The 17869-nt window shown below is 38.0% G+C and overlaps 1 long non-coding RNA gene and 1 pseudogene across 1 annotated transcript; both read left to right on the top strand.

The window, feature by feature from the left end:
* Positions 1-5966: 5966 nt before the first annotated feature.
* On the top strand, positions 5967-7887 carry LOC113693105 (uncharacterized; annotated as a pseudogene).
* Positions 7888-11271: 3384 nt separating this feature from the next.
* LOC140008541 (uncharacterized) lies at positions 11272-13664 on the top strand. Its single transcript, XR_011815967.1, has 2 exons — positions 11272-11569; positions 13453-13664. It is a non-coding gene; the product is annotated as an uncharacterized lncRNA (long non-coding RNA).
* The last annotated feature ends 4205 nt before the right edge of the window (positions 13665-17869 follow it).

Raw genomic sequence — 17869 nt, 5'->3', positions numbered from 1 at the left:
CCGTATATGTTAACAAGTGTTTTTCAAGAAAAGTGCTTATGTTGTAAGAATTTTGTAATTAATGTAGAATTAAAAATAACATAAGAGGATAACCTTTTGATGTGGGAGGGGTTTTGTTTTATTTTGGTCTAAAATGGAATGAGCAAAAGGGAAATGTTATTGTCTTTTTTTTTTTTTTGTCAACACATGGGTGTCCGGGTCAATCCTTACGGGGCCGACTAATCCCCTGCGCCTGAAGTACCCTGCACCCCAAGAGCACCAGGCCGTATGTGAGGCCAGACTCGAAATGCTATTGTCACTTGTCAGTCTCTCATAAGTTTATGTTCATGTGTCTCTATATAGTTTTATTAAATTATTGAGTTTATTTTCATAAAAAAAAACCAAAAATATTATCAAACTCAGAGTAATAAACCAAAAATGCTAAAAAGAGACCAAAAATACAAAAAGAAAAACCAGAAAAGAATGAATTAATCACAAAACCTGAGAGGAGTGGAGAAGACAAGCTTCAGCAAAAGACAAAAGAGGACCATCGTCTTTCGCTCCTCACTGTCTCTCCTCAGCAGCGACTTTGATGCAAAGGACAGTAGAGGTCCTCAATCTCTGACTTAGGAATTACAAAAACTGGCGGAGAAGTAATCCGAAAGCCAAGAGAACTTTATTGACTTGAATAAAGAAGGAAAGATTACAGAAGAAATGGAAAGTGCCGATATAACAAATTTCCCAGATTTTGTCTGTCTTCTACTGGTGCCCATCTTCGCCTTTTATAAGTGCTAAGACGGTGAGCTTATAACCGGCTAACAAACTTATGACATCTGCTGATGTCATAAGAATCTTACAAATCAGTACTAACTAACTGTAACAACTTTCAGTAACTAACTGCAACAAAACCCAGCTGTGGCCCTCCATGCAAACCCCATGCACGCACATGCAGCCCCTAAACTTACGTAACCCCGTTCACGTGTATCAATACCCGCCTCTCAAAACAATCCTTGTCCTCAAGGATTGAAATGAGGGAACTGTAGCCGCAAGTCCTGCAAGTACTCCCAAGTTGCATCTTCGGGAAAGCTGTTACTCCATTGAACCAGCACCTGTGTAGCCGCAACTCGCCCACGCTTGACCAGACGTCTGTCAAGAACAGCTATGGGCTCTGCCAACATCTGTCCTTGGTGTGTAATTCCTGCGGGAATCTGAGCTTGAGTGCCCCCTGTGCCAACCTTCTTTTTGAGCAAGGAGATATGGAATGTGTCATGGATACGGGCATGCGAAGGTAAAGCTAACTTGTAGGCCACTGCTCCTATCCTTGCCAACACCTGAAATGGACCAAAGTAGCGAGGTGACAGCTTCTGACAGTGGTGAGAACGTAGGGAATGCTGTCTGTAAGGCTGAAGTTTCACATAAACCCAGTCACCAACCGCAAGTTCCCTCTCCGACCTATGCTTATCAGCTAACTGCTTCATTCGATGTTGAGCCTTGGACAGATTATGTCTCAAGGAGTGAATGACCTTCTCCCTAGCTTGTAAGCTCCTATCCACGGAAGCACATGCTGTGGCCTCAGGTAGGTATGGAATGTGAAGAGGGGCCGGCTGCCCATAGACAATTTCATATGGAGTGAACTTAGCAGAAGAATGGAAATTTGTGTTATACCAGTACTCTGCCATTGGCAACCACGAACTCCATTCTCTGGGATGGTCACCCGTCATACATCTTAAATAGTTCTCCAGACATCTGTTGACTACCTCTGTCTGACCGTCGCTCTGAGGGTGATAAGAAGAAGACATGTTCAACTGAACCTGCTGCAACCTGAAAATTTCTCGCCAGAAGGAGCTTAGAAAGATGGGGTCTCGATCACTAACAATGGTCTGGGGAAGACCATGCAACCTGTAAACCTGGTCCATGAAGAGCTGTGCAATGGAGATGGCTGTGTAAGGATGAGCTACGGCCATGAAGTGGGCATATTTACTGAGCCTATCGACCACCACGAAAATCACCTTCTTGCCATGTGAGAGAGGTAAGCCTTCGATAAAATCCATAGAGATGTCAGACCAGATCCTCTGAGGTATGGGTAGAGGTTGTAATAAGCCCGGATAAGCTACATTATCTGGTTTATTTCTTTGGCAGATGTCGCATGCTGCTACAAAATGAGCCACATCCTTGAACATGAATGGCCAGTACAAGATCTGCTTAAGCCTCCTGTACGTTACCTCAATTCCAGAATGCCCCCCTTGTGAGCTCGAATGCCACAAGGTAATCAATCTGCCCCTTAAAGACGGGTCATTGCCAACCACCAGTTTTCCCTTCCTCTTTAACACTCCCTGGTGCCACGAGTAGTTGCTCGAGCACGGACCATTATTGGCTAACCTCTGGATCAAGTCCTGAACTACTGCATCCTGTTGCCAACTCTGCTGTATGTCCCTGATCAAGGACGTTGTGATAGTGACCATGGTACATAGAGAACTGCCCTCCTGAGGTTGCCTGGATAATGCATCTGCCACAACGTTGTCACTCCCCTTCTTATATTGTATTTCATAGTCATACCCCATCAGCTTGGCTATCCATTTCTGTTGCAGTGGTGTATGTACCCTTTGTTCAATAATGTACTTCAAGCTCTGATGGTCCGTTTTAATGACGAAATGCCTTCCCACCAAGTAAGCTCTCCACTTCAAAATGGCAGTGACTATGGCTAACATTTCCTTTTCGTATACTGATAGAGCTTGATGCTTGGACCCCAATGACTTGCTGAAGAAAGCTAGCGGTTTCCTTTTTTGCATTAACACCGCCCCAATCCCATTCCCAGATGCATCTGTCTCCACGATGAATTCCTGGCTAAAATCTGGCAGAGCTAGGACAGGGGGGCTACTCATAACTTCCTGCAACTTCTTAAAAGCTTGAGTAGCTCCATCGTGCCACTGAAACTGATTCTTTTTAAGCAAGTCAGTTAAAGGCTTTGTAATTTTACCATAATCTCGTATGAACCTCCTATAATACCCAGTGAGACCCAGAAATCCTCTCAATTCCTTGACTGTCTGCGGCAGTGGCCAACTCCGAATGGCATCAGTTTTCTTGGGATCAGCTTGGACGCCTTCTGCATTGATAATATGCCCCAAATAGTCAATTTGCTGCTGAGCAAAAGCACATTTACTTCTTTTTACCTTCAGTTCATGACTTCTCAGTAGTTCAAACACCACACTCAGATGCTGCAGGTGCTCCTCCCAACCGCCACTGTATACCAAAATGTCATCAAAGAAAACCAAAATAAACTTCCGCAAGAATGGCCTAAAAATGTCATTCATTAGACCTTGAAATGTTGAAGGAGCATTAGTTAGCCCAAAGGGCATAACTAGAAACTCATAGTGGCCATCGTGAGTTCTAAAGGCTGTCTTCTCCACATCTTCAGTTTTCATTCTAATCTGGTGATAACCAGACCTCAAATCTAATTTGGTGAAGAACTTAGCTCCAAAAAGTTCATCCAACAACTCTTCTATTAAAGGAATGGGAAATTTATTCTTTATTGTGGCATTGTTTAGCTGCCTATAGTCAACACACATTCGCCAGGACCCATCCTTCTTTTTCACCAAAACTACTGGTGAAGAGAATGGACTAGAGCTAGCTCTGATGAGCCCACACACAAGCATTTCAGCGATCAATTTTTCAATTTCTCCCTTCTGGAAGGCCGGATACCTATAAGGTCTTACATTGATAGGTTCCGTACCTTCTTTTAAAACAATTCTATGATCATGCAATCTTTCAGGAGGTAAGCCATTTGGTTCTTGAAACAAATCATCATATTCATTTAACAAAGAATCCAGACCCAACGATTGACTAACCTGCTCACCACTGGTTCCTACAGCAATACTAGAAAGAGGTAATGGTTCTGGCTCCGGCTCTTGGATCATCCTGATTAGGCAGATTTGAGCTCCTGCAATTTGTTCAGGCTTTTGGAGTAGCCTCTGCATTTTTCTCTGTTTCACCAACTGTAGCCCATGTTGCTTCATTCCCCTCAAGACCACCTTGTGGCCATCCGACAAGAACTCCATCCTGAGATCCCTAAAGTTCCATTTCACGTCCCCAATGGTGGTTAACCACTGCATTCCCAATACTACTTCGCATCCACCCACAGGTAGTACCAACAAGTCGGCCTTAAACTCTTGCCCCTGCATTTTCCAGGTGAAGCCTGAACAGAGTTCACGAGTAGTCAACTTGTTTCCGTCTGCTACTTCTACAATTAGGGGGTCAACCTGCCGTGTACTTAATCCCAGCTTTTGTGCAACCTTGGGGTGGATAAAATTATGTGAGCTACCACAGTCTATGAAAATGTTCACAGACTGCCTTCCCACATGCCCAGTGACCCTCATTGTCCTGAAATTAGGAACAGTCATGTTAGTCATGGCATTGAGGGAAATATGAGCTAACTGTCCCTCATCGACCGTACCCCCTTCCTCATCTGTTTCCGTCTCATCCTTATCTGATTCATCATCCCAAACCTCCAGTCGGTGGAATTGCTTACTCCCGCACCTATGCCCAGCAGTAAACCTCTCATCGCACCAGAAACAAAGTCCTCGTGCCCTTTTTTCATCCATTTCTGCCCTACTCAATTTCCTGAAAGGCCTCCTAACAACTAGCTCCTTTTGTCTTTCATTGCTAGGGAGTGCTGGAAACGTAGGCAGGGGCAGCACTGCCTTAGAGTCCGTCTTCCATTTAGGCTTAAGAGCATTCACATGGATTGGTGTGGTACCAGTGCGATCATAATAATTCGTGAAAGGTTTGGGTGTCACCTTTCCATTCGATTGTACTGATATCTTTGCTTCTTCGATCTTGGCCAGAATTCTGGCATGTTGCACACTTTTAGGCATGAACATCCGTACAGTCAACTGGATTTCGGGCTTCAACCCGCTCAGAAAACAACTTGTAGCGTAATCTTCTGGGAGGTCCACTCTGTTGAGTAGTTCTTCAAACAGATCGTGGTAGTCTTGTACTGTCCCAGACTGCTTCAAGCTCTTCAATTCGCCCATTGGATCGTCGTACAGGGAATCGCCAAACCTTGAGGACAGCTCCCTTACGTATTCTTCCCACACAGGGGGTTCACGAGTAAGCCTAGATTTCATGAAAATTTGGTGCCATTGAAGAGCCTTACCTTCCAAATTCATGGCCGCTATTTTGACCTTGACTGAGCCAGGAGTGCCATCCACTTCAAAAAACTGCTCGCTCTTGTACAACCATCCTCGGAAGTCCTCCCCGTTGAATTTCGGGAAGTCAATACGTGACAGTCGCGAAGGAACTTGATATCCTCCCCTGCTACTTGTTGGAGTATCCGAATGGTGAGGAGAGCTGTTCCCCTCGCCCTGAGCCTTCTGTGTGTGAAGCTCGATCACCAAATTCCGCAGAGCCGCCATTTCCCTCTCAAATTGCTCCTGCTGCTCCTTCAGCAAAGCTCTGACTTGTTCCTCCATTTTCCTGACATCCTGAGACCTAGTGCCCTCTGCCATCGATGATTGGAGCTGGCGTAACCCAGCTCTGATACCACTGATGCAAAGGACAGTAGAGGTCCTCAATCTCTGACTTAGGAATTACAAAAACTGGCGGAGAAGTAATCCGAAAGCCAAGAGAACTTTATTGACTTGAATAAAGAAGGAAAGATTACAGAAGAAATGGAAAGTGCCGATATAACAAATTTCCCAGATTTTGTCTGTCTTCTACTGGTGCCCATCTTCGCCTTTTATAAGTGCTAAGACGGTGAGCTTATAACCGGCTAACAAACTTATGACATCTGCTGATGTCATAAGAATCTTACAAATCAGTACTAACTAACTGTAACAACTTTCAGTAACTAACTGCAACAAAACCCAGCTGTGGCCCTCCATGCAAACCCCATGCACGCACATGCAGCCCCTAAACTTACGTAACCCCGTTCACGTGTATCAGACTTTCTGATTTTGTAGCTGAACTCCGAAGGCAAAACCATCAAGAAGATGAGAAAAAGGGCCTTCTCTGTTGCTTATCTTTGTCACAAAGCAGGGGCGAAAGGTACTGCTACTAGTGCCGCTTTTACTTCTCTTTCATTTCTTTCTCCAAGAAATTCAACCCCTATCCGTTCAGCTTTTCACTCTGCAGCCCTCACCATTGGTATTGAAAATAGTAATCATCATCAGGCTAAGCCTAACAACATTGTTCATTATGGGTCTCGGGGATTAAGGAGTGATATTGACAGAATCAGCAATCTTGATGAAGCTCTAGGCTTTTACAAGCAGATGGTCCGGATGAGACCTGTGCCTAGTGTTGTTCATTTCACTCAATTGCTGGGTTCTATTGTTAAGATGAAGCAGTATTTGGTGGTTCTTTCTCTTTACAGAGATATGGCTGAGTTAGGATGCATTCCGCTTAATGAATACACGCTAAGTATTGTGATTAATTGTTACTGCTTCTTGGGTAGAGTGGATTTTGGGTTTTCTATATTGGGTAGCTTCTTCAAGCGAGGTATTGTGCCCAATACGGCCACATTTACCACTCTGCTCAAAGGACTCTTTCGGGAACACAAAATTCATGAGGCACAAGGATTGTTCAAGAAAATAATATATGAAAAGCTATGCGTACCCAATAAAATTACGTATGGGACTGTGATAGATGGGCTTTCTAAGGCTGGGAACACTAGCATGGCCATTCAAGTCCTTAGATTCATGGAAAAAGGAGGAAGGTGCAGGCCTCAAACTGCTGCTTACAACACTATTATCGACGGGTTGTGCAAGGATAAAATGATGGATCAAGCTCTCTCCCTGCTACACGAGATGATTGAGAAAGGAATTGCCCCCGATGTCATCACTTACAATTGTTTGGTCCAGGGTCTGTGCAATTTAAGTAAATGGAAGGACGTTGAAAAGCTCTTGACTGAGATGAAGGCTTATAATATTGTTCCAAGTGTCGTTACTTTTAGTATTCTTATTGATGCACTATGTAAGGAAGGACAGTTAGAAGATGCAGAGGAGGTACTGAAAATCATGATTGAGCAAAATGAGAAGCCTGATAATGCTACATATAACGCATTGATGGATGGGTACTGTTTACAAGGCCGAATGGACGAAGCAAAGATAGTTTTTGATAAAATGGCTGCTAACGGCCTTAGTCCTGATGTTCAAAGCCATAATATATTGATCCATGGCTATATGAAGAAAATGAAAGTGGAAGCAGCCATGAATCTCTTCCAAGAGATCCAACATAAAGGTAACACCTGATGTTGCAACTTATAACACTGTCCTGCAGGGTTTATTTAGTGTGCGGAGGTATCTTACAGCAATCGAAGCTTTCGACGAGATGCGAGCTGCTGGCTTAAAACCTAATTTTCACACTTACTGCGTGTTGTTAAATGGTTTATGCAAGAATTCACATGCTGAGGAAGCACTTCAATTTTTGCACAAGATGGAAGTTGATGGAGTAGATTGTCATATAACAATGTACAACATCGTCCTTGATGGATTATGCAAATGTGGGAAGCTTGACAGCACCCGGCATCTTTTCTATAGTCTCTCTTCTAAAGGATTAGACCCTGATGTTACAACATATAACACAATGATAAATGGCCTCTTTTCAGAAGGTTTACTACAGGAAGCGAAAGAGTTTATTAAGAAAATGGAAGAAAATGGTTGCACTCCTGATCAAATTACATTTAATATTATTGTTCAAGGACTTCTTAAGGCTGGCGAATTTAATGATGCAGTGGTTTATTCTGATGAAATGGACAGGAGAGGATTCTCAATGCATTTGTCTACTTTTTTGTTTTTACTAGATTCATGCAGAGATTGTGGAAATGATCCCTCTATTTTTGAGATAATTGAGAAGTTTGCTCCAAAAATGGGTAATGGAAGTCTAAATAATGGAGAAGGGGGATCTTATCCTTAATTGGCTTCATTTGGGACCTCTGGATATTCCACTGCTCTTTTTGGCTCCTAGCATTTAGTCATCCAAAGTTACATGATGTAGATTCGCAGTTGATATTGTTGTCAGTATCTGTCCTTTTTGGTCTCAAAAAGTTTATCAATAGTCCTTGGAGGAGCAATCTTTGAGCATATTCTAGAGATTTGAAGATTAAATACTTGCAGGGTGATAAGCGACAATGTGTTAGAAGCTCTCTCACGACTATCAGATGAAAGAGTGTCTGCCTGCCTGTTTTCAATGCATTTCATGGTTTGTACTCTGTGATCACGCCTCTCTCATCACTTCTCAAAATTTTATGCCTAATTGTCTCGATGGCTCACATTGTCTGTTTGAGTCAGTCTTATGTATGCTTGCGTTATACATGATGGCTTGTCCATGTAATTGTCATGTTGGGTTACTGAATTGCAGCTTAATTTATCTTCTTATGCATGGCAGTTGCAAAATAATCAAATTAAGTGACAAAAAAAACAGGAGTTGTGAATGATAGTCATTGTACTGTAGTATTCACTTTCTTCAACTTAACTTGACTGCCATTTTTTCAAGTCTTCTTTGTTTGAGTGAGTGTTTTAATTCTTCCCATACACATCCCTGGCCTCCCCTTAGGCATGAAATTAGCTCACAAAATTAGCTCACAAGTCCCTGAATTTACGGATTAAAGATCAGAGAAATTGTAGCTAGCATTAACACCCAAAAGTTTTTATCTCCTGTGATAATCAGAAATTGCATTCTGTAAATTTTAAAGGTTACAAAGTCTTTTTTGGTTGATTTTGGTGCCTAAAGTTTGCAAGCAACGAGCACAATCAAGGTCCAAAATAACATCAGTTTTGTATTAGGGCCATTAACTTCTGACTTTTTGTCACACGTTCATTAACCATTTACTTCTGAGTTTTTGTCACATGTTTATTAACCATTTACAATTCATGTACTACCGATACACCTTTTGGAAGGCAAAGGATGCCCTCCAGCCAAAGACTGAAGGCCAGCCATGGCATAGCAGCTCTCAATCCGCTTGTTCTGGTTGAAGAGCAGCTATGGTTAAACTATTAAACTTCAATTCCCTTGTATCTCTTTTGCCAGAGGGTTTTTCCCGCGGGAATTTTTCTGAGCTACTGACACACATTGCAGGCACACTTCTGAGCTTTCTGCTCCCATCCTCTAGAATGAGGTGATAAGCACGCTGGAATATTTAGATTTCGTCATGTGTCTCTGAGTGGGGAAGATAGAAGTAAGTTTGACTTAGTTGTTACCTACAGCATCTTCTATTCTATTATAGATGAAAAATGCTTCTCTTTCCCTTTCTGAATTTTGTGAGAGAAGATAGAAGAAGCTTACTTAGTTGTTAGCATAATCAGAAGCCATTGGATACAGAGGGGGCTGCTTTTGTCGCTCAAAGTTCTGGCCTACCTCATCTTCTATTCTTTCATTATGCCAAAAATGCTTCTCTAATATACTGAACATGCTCAGTGGAGCAGCATCAAGATGTTGAGTTTATCGCCCATACCATATAGTAATTGCATTGTTTATCTTAAACATTATGGTCCAAGGACTTATCGAGGCTAGTGAATTTGATGATGCAGTGGTTTATTTTGAATAAATGGATTAGCGAGGATTCTCACTGCAAGTATCTACTTTTGTCTTTTTACTAGATTCGTTCAGAGATAGTGGAAATGATCCATCCCTTCTTAAGATAGTTGAGAACTTTGCTCCAAAGATGTGCAATAACAGTCTAAATGTTGGAGAAAGGGGATCTTATACTTAATCGGCTCCATTTAGGACCTCTGGATATTTCACTCTTTTTTTTTTGCTCCTTTTTTATTTGATTTTGCTCATTAGATGCTCTTCTCCGTCCTTTTTAAAGACATCTTAGGTATCCAGCCATGCAAAGTTGTTGAGCTTTTACTTGATAGAGATTCAGATACTCAATGTAGTATATTCGACTCGAAATATTTAAACATGGTGAACATTCTAACTTCAATAGGAGGGCAGTGTAAATGTCTCTTAATCACAGGCCGAAGAAGAAATTTCTTCTATTATCAGTTTGACTTGTTTTAACAGTCTATGTTTTTTCCCATGTTGCTGTTGGTTCTTTAAAATAACTCTTTCAACGCTTATGTTCTGCTTTAGTTCTTTAAGTTTGTCTCTTAATCACATGCACTGCAGAAGCAAGTTTCAGTATGCTAAAATTGAACTCAAACGATAAATATTTGATTCTATTACTAATGATGACAGTATTGCTACGTATGAATGCAGATGGAAGAGTGCAATTTTTGTAACCTTAGTGAGTGGTGAATTAATTAATTAAAGTTGGCACTGAAATATGCTATCATCACAGATCTGGACTGGCCATGAAATTTGACCCCAAAAAAAAAATGCAGAGTGTGGTCTGCGCATCCAAACTTTCAGAGCATTCTTCTGTGCCTGTGTCTTTCTGCTACCACTCTTTTCTTGGTGCCTGTTTCTTTTAGGTTTGTTCATGTGTTCTGAGTGAAAGTTTGACAGCTTGATGCCTGTTGAGTTCTGTTTACGTTTGATAGGAAATGGAATGAAGAGCTTTACGTTTGGTAAGAAATGGAATGACTTTGCTGCCTATGGAAAAAGAAGATGGAACCTGATGAATGCTATTTCATTACAGGGATACATTAATTCAAGAATGGGACAAACAGAAATATCAGAACAGGCACGTCAAAGAATGAAAACCCATAGGATTAGAGTGCAGCAAAATCTAGTTGAACACACTTGATATTATTGAAACACCACTGAATCTGTGATGTAGTAACTTTTTTCTTTCCCTTCTCTTTGTAATGCTTGTACTCGTTCTGGCACTACACAATAGTGGTAGGTATACTTTGATGACATTAATTATCTGTTATCTTTCTTTATTTCAGGGAACATTTTTTTTTTGTCAGCATACATTTATATAACCTACTCTATCTTAATCTAGGGGGAGTGGGAGCCTAAGGAGGCTAATTTTTCAGGGAACATGTTGATTTTTCCTTTTTCCACTTTCTGTCGTTGAATAGAATGTCATCTGACACTATCAGTGCATGTACATCCCAATACAATTACAGTTACAGGCGAGGAGTTTAATAATTTAAACAACTTAGGCGTTTGAAATTACTTTTAGGGTATCTTTGGTTCCCCATGGAATTGGGGTTTAGAATTGGAATTGGGTCCCAAATTCCAAATCTGTTGTTTGGATACTGCTTCACTCATAGAATTAGAATTGAATCTGAATTCTATAGAAGTCTAATTCCATGAATTGAATTCTTTACCAGACCAAAAGAATTCTAATTCCAATTCCACGACTAAACGGGTCCATACGCGGATCTAGTATGGATCAAAAATTAAAATAGGGTCAAGGATATTGGCGCCCCTCTCTTCCTATCTAACTCACCGTTTTTCCTCAGCCGCTAGTGCTCTGCTCTCCACCATCACTTCCACCTGCAACCCTAATATTTTCGTATTAGAGAAGTGGACGGTAGAGAAAGGAGCCATTGAGATTCACTACTGTCAAAGATTAACCATGATTCCGGCCCGAGGGATTGAGGTTCATTGGTTCACTCAAAAAGTGTTGGCAATCCGTGAAGAATTTCAGAACAGGGTTCGAGGAGAGGATTTCGACAAAATCTGCCACAATATTCCTTCAGTAAGGATCTTTCCACCTCTAAATCGTATTTTGATACAGATACGTCTTGAACAAAAGCTTTAATTCTGGAAGCCTTTCATTCAGTGATGTAATTTTCTCCGCCTTCTTCTATTTCCCATTGTTCTTGTTTAACTCCATTTCATAGCTTCATATATCAGAATATATAGTGAGTACTACACTTTTTATCATTTACCTGCTCCTTCCTTCCTACTCGAATCCATGTTCTGAATACTGTGAGATCCAAGCTGCTTTTCGTATTTACTACTGCAAATGATGCCAAAGAATCTGTAAAGAAGGGAATTCGCTTGAGGTGAAAACCTTCTGAAGTTTTTTGACCATGGGCTTATTTTTTGCTTATCTCTGCTGCAGATTGCTGTTAGTTATCTTGATAATTGATATTTTAACCTTTCTGGTCAAGTTGTGCATTTCTTAATGATTGAAGGCCTGCTTTTGTTTCTGCTTCCTCTCACTAATTTGTTCTATTGTGACTGGAGTGGGTTTGAATTCAGTTAGTTAAATCGAGTCCAAGTTGCTTCCTCTCACTAATTGAATTGAGGGTTGATATCAAAGTGGGTGGCATATGATTCTAGGTAGTCAATGAATTGTTTCTTGGTGGCGTAATCAGGGTAATAATCAGGGAAAGGGAACTTATTAGCTATCCCGAATAACAAGACAGAAATGAAACCATATCCATTTTATCTTTCATATCCATTTCTGTTCAGGTGGACTTGTTCTAGTTTTGTTTGGCTCATTTCTTGTCTTGTTCATCAGATGTCTAATGACAAAAGAAGTTCCTTTGCACCTGTTTCTCTGGCTCAGTATATCTGATGCTGTCTTCCATACAAACAAAAACTTGGTCCTTAAATTAATCCAGGATCAATAGAATCTTCCCTTGTACTACTATTATATATCATTTGTCTAAATTATACTACTGCTTCATATGGATTGCTGGTGGTAGTATTTTAGCTTCACTCTGATGGATTTTCTGAAAAAGTTTAAATGAATAAGAAATAAGAAATTTTTGGGTTCAATTCCACCAGAATTTGGTTTATTTCTTGGTCGGAATTCTGTATTTTTACTGGATTGTTACTGGAAATGATGGAATTGATGACCCACCCCACTAGTTACAATATGATGTAGTTTTGCAGCATGATATTTATACCAGTTTTCTTCATTGAAAGTGGTACTGAATTCAAGAGAACCAATAGTGCAGCAAACTTTGGCTACCGGACAATAACTTCGTACAACCATATAAAAATGTTGGTAGTTTTCTAGAAACTAATTAAGTTTCAGCTTTTGTTGGTGGCTGGAAGTAGGGCTGCAAACGAGCCGAGCCGAGTCGAGTTTTGAGCTAATCGAGCCGAGCCTCGACTAAATTTTACCAAGCTCGAGCTCGAGCTCGAGCTCGACGAGCTGGCAATTTTCGAGCTCGAGCTCGACTCGAATCAAGTCGAGCCGAGCTCGAGCTCGAAAAAAATAAAAAAAAATTATTTTATTTTTAAAAAAATAAAAAAAAATAATATTTTTTTCTGAATAAATAATAAAATATTAAGGATATATACGTAATTTCGCTATGAAAATAAAAAATTAAAATATATTTATATATAATATACGTAATTTTATTATTAAATAAAAATAAAAAATATATATAAATATATATACTCAAGCTCGCGAGCCGGCTCGCGAGCTAACGAGCTTAATAATCTGAGCTCGAGTTCGAGCTCGAGGTTGACTCGAGCTGGCTCGAGCTCGACTCGAGCTCGATTAATCTCGAGCTTGACTCGAGCCGCTCGCGAGCGGCTCGCGAGCGGCTCGATTCGTTTGCAGCCCTAGCTGGAAGATTCTCCACGGGCTTTTGCTGATGAAGGTGGAGTTCTCCACAGGCTGCAGGAAGACTTGGCTTTTGGTGAAGGTGGTAGCGCAGAAGTTGTCCCCAAGGTGCTTGCATCTCCATGTAGGAGGAGGAGAGGTCTGCCTGACAAATTGGCTGCAACATATCAAAAAGATTAGTAGAGAAAATATAATTTCTGCACATAGTCCCATTGGATGATTATAGTTAAGTGGGGAACAATTTATAGCATTTCTTGGGATCTAATGCTTTTTTTTAAATTGCTTTGCATTCTTTCTCAAAGTTAAGGAGCTTTTGTATAAGTGCTCTTCCTGTATTCTGTTGGTTTTTATCTCCCACAAGTCTGCACACTCACAAAAGAATGGATGACAGATATTATTCTATTTAGCAAGTACTTGACTGTGTGTGAATTGGTCATTTGACAGTCTTAAGTTTTGTATTTTCCAACATCTCCTCCAAAGAAGCTGGTAAATATTAGTACAAAGGTTCGGTCGTGTATTTATCATATTGTGTTACAAAAACAAGAAGCCTCGGGACCTTGTCTTCATGATTGAGATCTATTCTACATTTTTTCATTTCGTGGTGCACAGTTCTTTATTCGGTAAAGTCATAAATTTTACCCTACTCGATTATCACCAAAAAAGTCAATTTATTTATTTTGTCTTCTTTTTCACTATTTTCTTGGGTCAGGTAATTTGTGAGTAATTAACTGTCCGGTATTCTACCATGTTTTAAGAAATATGCTAGTGTCATTGGGGATTTACTTTTACGGGGTTGAGGTCCAGTTTTGGTTGGATGCCAATATCTATACCATACGTTGAACAAAAGAAGGCAGTCAGATTGACATGTCTCGCTAATGCTATGCTTAGCACAACCTACGTCTGGAAATGTTCACCAAAGAAATTGATATATGAGTGGGAAAAAAAATTATTAAAGGCACAAATTGGTTTTTACTTTTAAATCTTTAGTAAAAATTAGCTAAATGTAAAGAAAAAAAATATTATATAGAAAAAGGAAAAAAAAGAAAAATTTTATGTAAGCAAATGTTTCATGAAAACAATTCTAATTCCTAATGAATTCTTCTCTCATGCAAACAAAGGATTTGGAATTCCAAATAAATTCCGTATCAATTCTATGCATTTCCCAAACGAAAGAATTGGAATGACTTGGAATTCCAATTCATAGAATTTCAATTCTATAGAATTTCAATTCTAATTCTATAAAACCAAACGCACCCTTAGGGTTAATCACACTTTGAAATCCTTGTTTTGTCTTAATACCTTGTTAAAATTATAAGTTTCAATACTAATAGCTTTGGTCCCAACTCCCAAAGAATAAAAAGCAAATGAGTCTCTAAATGGATTAATCAATTTGGTAGGCAAAACCCTTTTATTTTGGCTGGGCAATTTATTCAAAGTTATATTATTTTTCCTTTTTGTTTAAGTGCACTTTTATTGAATTCTCTATATCAAAACAAGATAACAAATGAAATATCACCGAAATTTGATGATTATATTTATTTGCTATATTAAAAAGATGTTGATATGCTTTATCACGCTTAAAATAATTGCAATGTACCAAGATACGATATGCCTTTTATTGAGTAATGTACTTGATAAGAATAAGAAAAGATAGAAGATATTAGCACTTTTTTTTTTAAAAAAAAAATGTTTTAGACCCTCCCTCTTTCTTTTTATATTGTTTGAATTGAAAATTCTGGCCCCAACCTTATAAGACTATCCTTCAAGTAATTTCTTTTTCCTTTCTTGCACACTTTATGGTTTAGACAACTACACCCTTAATCAACCTAGCAACTAGCCAAGGCTGGACAACCCTTGCTATCACCTAAAAATGCTCAAACATCCTCTGATCCTCGCATAAGACTGAAATTCATGGTATAGAGTTATGAAATTATGGATTTCGTAAATTCAACAAAGGCATCTATTTTACAGGTAAACCCTCCTAAAAAGAACCAATTCAGGTACAACAATTTTATTAATCTCTCTTTAAATAATCCACCATAAACTCCTAAAAAGAACCACATCCAAGTTCAACAATTATATTAAACTCTCCCAAAGACAACACTGCAATTATATAAGAAATTAAACAAAAGTACAATTGAACAAATTAATTGAGCACTAAACTTTTGTAATAGAATGTAATGCACTTAGTCCTGCATGCTTTTTTTTTTTTTTTTTTTTTAAAGTACATACATTGACTCTGCAGCAAATATAGAGGGAAAAAAACACCACTTTCACTAAGGAGTTTCTAAATTTTAATAGTAGTGATAAACATATCAACCAAGAATGAAAGTGAATATTGTTTTGTGGTTTTTATTTTTTGGGTTTCTTTTGGGGGGGGGGGGGGGGAGGGGGTTAGTTTTGGCTGCTAGGATTAGGAAATTGGGTATAGGTTTGCACTAACGGAAGTGTTTGAGGTGGTTGTAGATATAAAGAAATAGAATTGCTGAAGTTAGGGATAGAAAGAAAGACATATTATTTTGTGACTGACACTAGATGAGGGGAATATTTGTCGATTTTAGTAATATAAAAGAAAATTAGAGTGCTGAGGTTTTACTTGGAGTGTTATTATCATTTGACTAATAAAATTGCCTTAAAATATTCACAAATTCAGTCCAAACTGAAATTAGTATTATTTTTTGTCATTCATCGAGATAATTGGTTATATTTAAAACAAGCTCGTTTATTCTATGTTTAAGTATAACTTTTATTAAAGTACATTAGAACTAGGGTGATTAACTCCTTTTATAATGCTAAATAACAATTTACACTTGTTTGGATTGTGAGTTTTTGTAGAGAAATTTTTACGTTTTTCATGAATATATTTTTTAATCACATTTTTATCTTACATACATCAAATTACTACGATATATTTTTCACTAAAAATAGCAATCCAAATAGGTATTTTTGACAATAATTGAAGAACAACAGTGTCATTGTACTAGTAGTTGGGTAGATCAACTTTTCTAAACATTTGACCAGCTTTCGTGGGCAGTAAAGTGCATATCTTCAAGATTCACGGTAATAAAGTGTGATTTCTCCAAAAATTCAGGGCTAAACTGCTATTTGCACACTAACTTTTATAACTAGTATTATTTTCGGTAACAAACTTTTATTGCTACTTGAATTGATGAAAGTCAAATTACCAAAAGGGAAAATTGTTTAAAACATTCCTCATATTTTATAAAATAATTTTTTTCATCTCTCACTTTTAAATGTGTAATTTTACATCCCTTACAAATTCATATTGATCAATTTTGGTTCCTATTTAGGTCTCTGACTAGTTTTTTATTGGAATCTACTACATGTCTTGTACGTTATCATTTTTTAAGGGTAAAGTTGTCAAATTTAATTTTACATAATTCGATTTATAGTCCATCACATTTTATAAAATGAATTTTTTTCGTCCCTCACATTTTATAAAATAAATTTATTTCATCCTTCACTTTTTTCAAAATAGATTTTTTTCATCTCTCATTGATCATGTGTGCGAATAGTTTTTTTTTTTAAACCTATGTATATATCTATTTGATTTCACTTGAATAGTACAAAGTAGCATGTAATACATCTCTATTTGATTTCGTTAGGCGAAATCAAATAGAGATGTATTACATGCTACTTTGTACTATTCAGGTGAAATCAAAATAGATATATACATGAGTTTAAAAAAAAATTGTTAGTTTTTTTACTCATATTCATTTCCTTTTACTTCAAAATTGAAAACAAAGAAAACATTTAATCTTAAACATTATCGAGTGTTTATATTGAATTAAATTTGGATAGAAAAAATAAACAAATGAAAAGTATGACAAAAAGAAGTAAGTGATTGGTATTTTTAAATTTTAAGACAATTACAAACAAGTAATTAACTGTTAGTCTTAAAAGTGGCAAGTGAAAATTTCAGATATGATCGATTAATTAGATGGTCTTATTACACAACTCAATAAATAAATGATTATCAAAAGAGAAAGACAACAAATATTGAATAGGTTTACATAGTGAAATCATATAGATATATACATGATTTTAAAACAAAATTGTTAGTTTTAAACCCCTGTACATATGTATTGAATAAAATATGCACAACTAAGATTAGACAGTTTAGGTGAAATTAAATAGAGATATATTACATATTATTCATATTATTTGGGTGAAACCAAATAGATATATACATTGGTTTAAAAAAAAATCATTCATGCACATGATCAATAAGAGATGAAAAAATTCATTTTGAAAAATGTGAGAGATGAAAAAATTCATTTTATGAAATGTGAGAGACAAAACAATTCATTTTGGTAAAATGTCAGAAATGAAAAAATTTATTTTGTGAAATGTTAAGGACTTTAAATTGAATTATGTAAAATTTGATTTGATAATTTTGCCCTAAAAAAATGATTGCGTGCAAGGCACATGATGGATTCCGACAAAAAA

The sequence above is a fragment of the Coffea arabica genome, chromosome 6c (assembly GCF_036785885.1).
Source record: "Coffea arabica cultivar ET-39 chromosome 6c, Coffea Arabica ET-39 HiFi, whole genome shotgun sequence".
Taxonomy (NCBI): Eukaryota; Viridiplantae; Streptophyta; class Magnoliopsida; order Gentianales; family Rubiaceae; genus Coffea; species Coffea arabica.
Note: the sequence above shows the minus strand (reverse complement) of the source record. Positions and strands in the feature narration are given on the sequence as shown.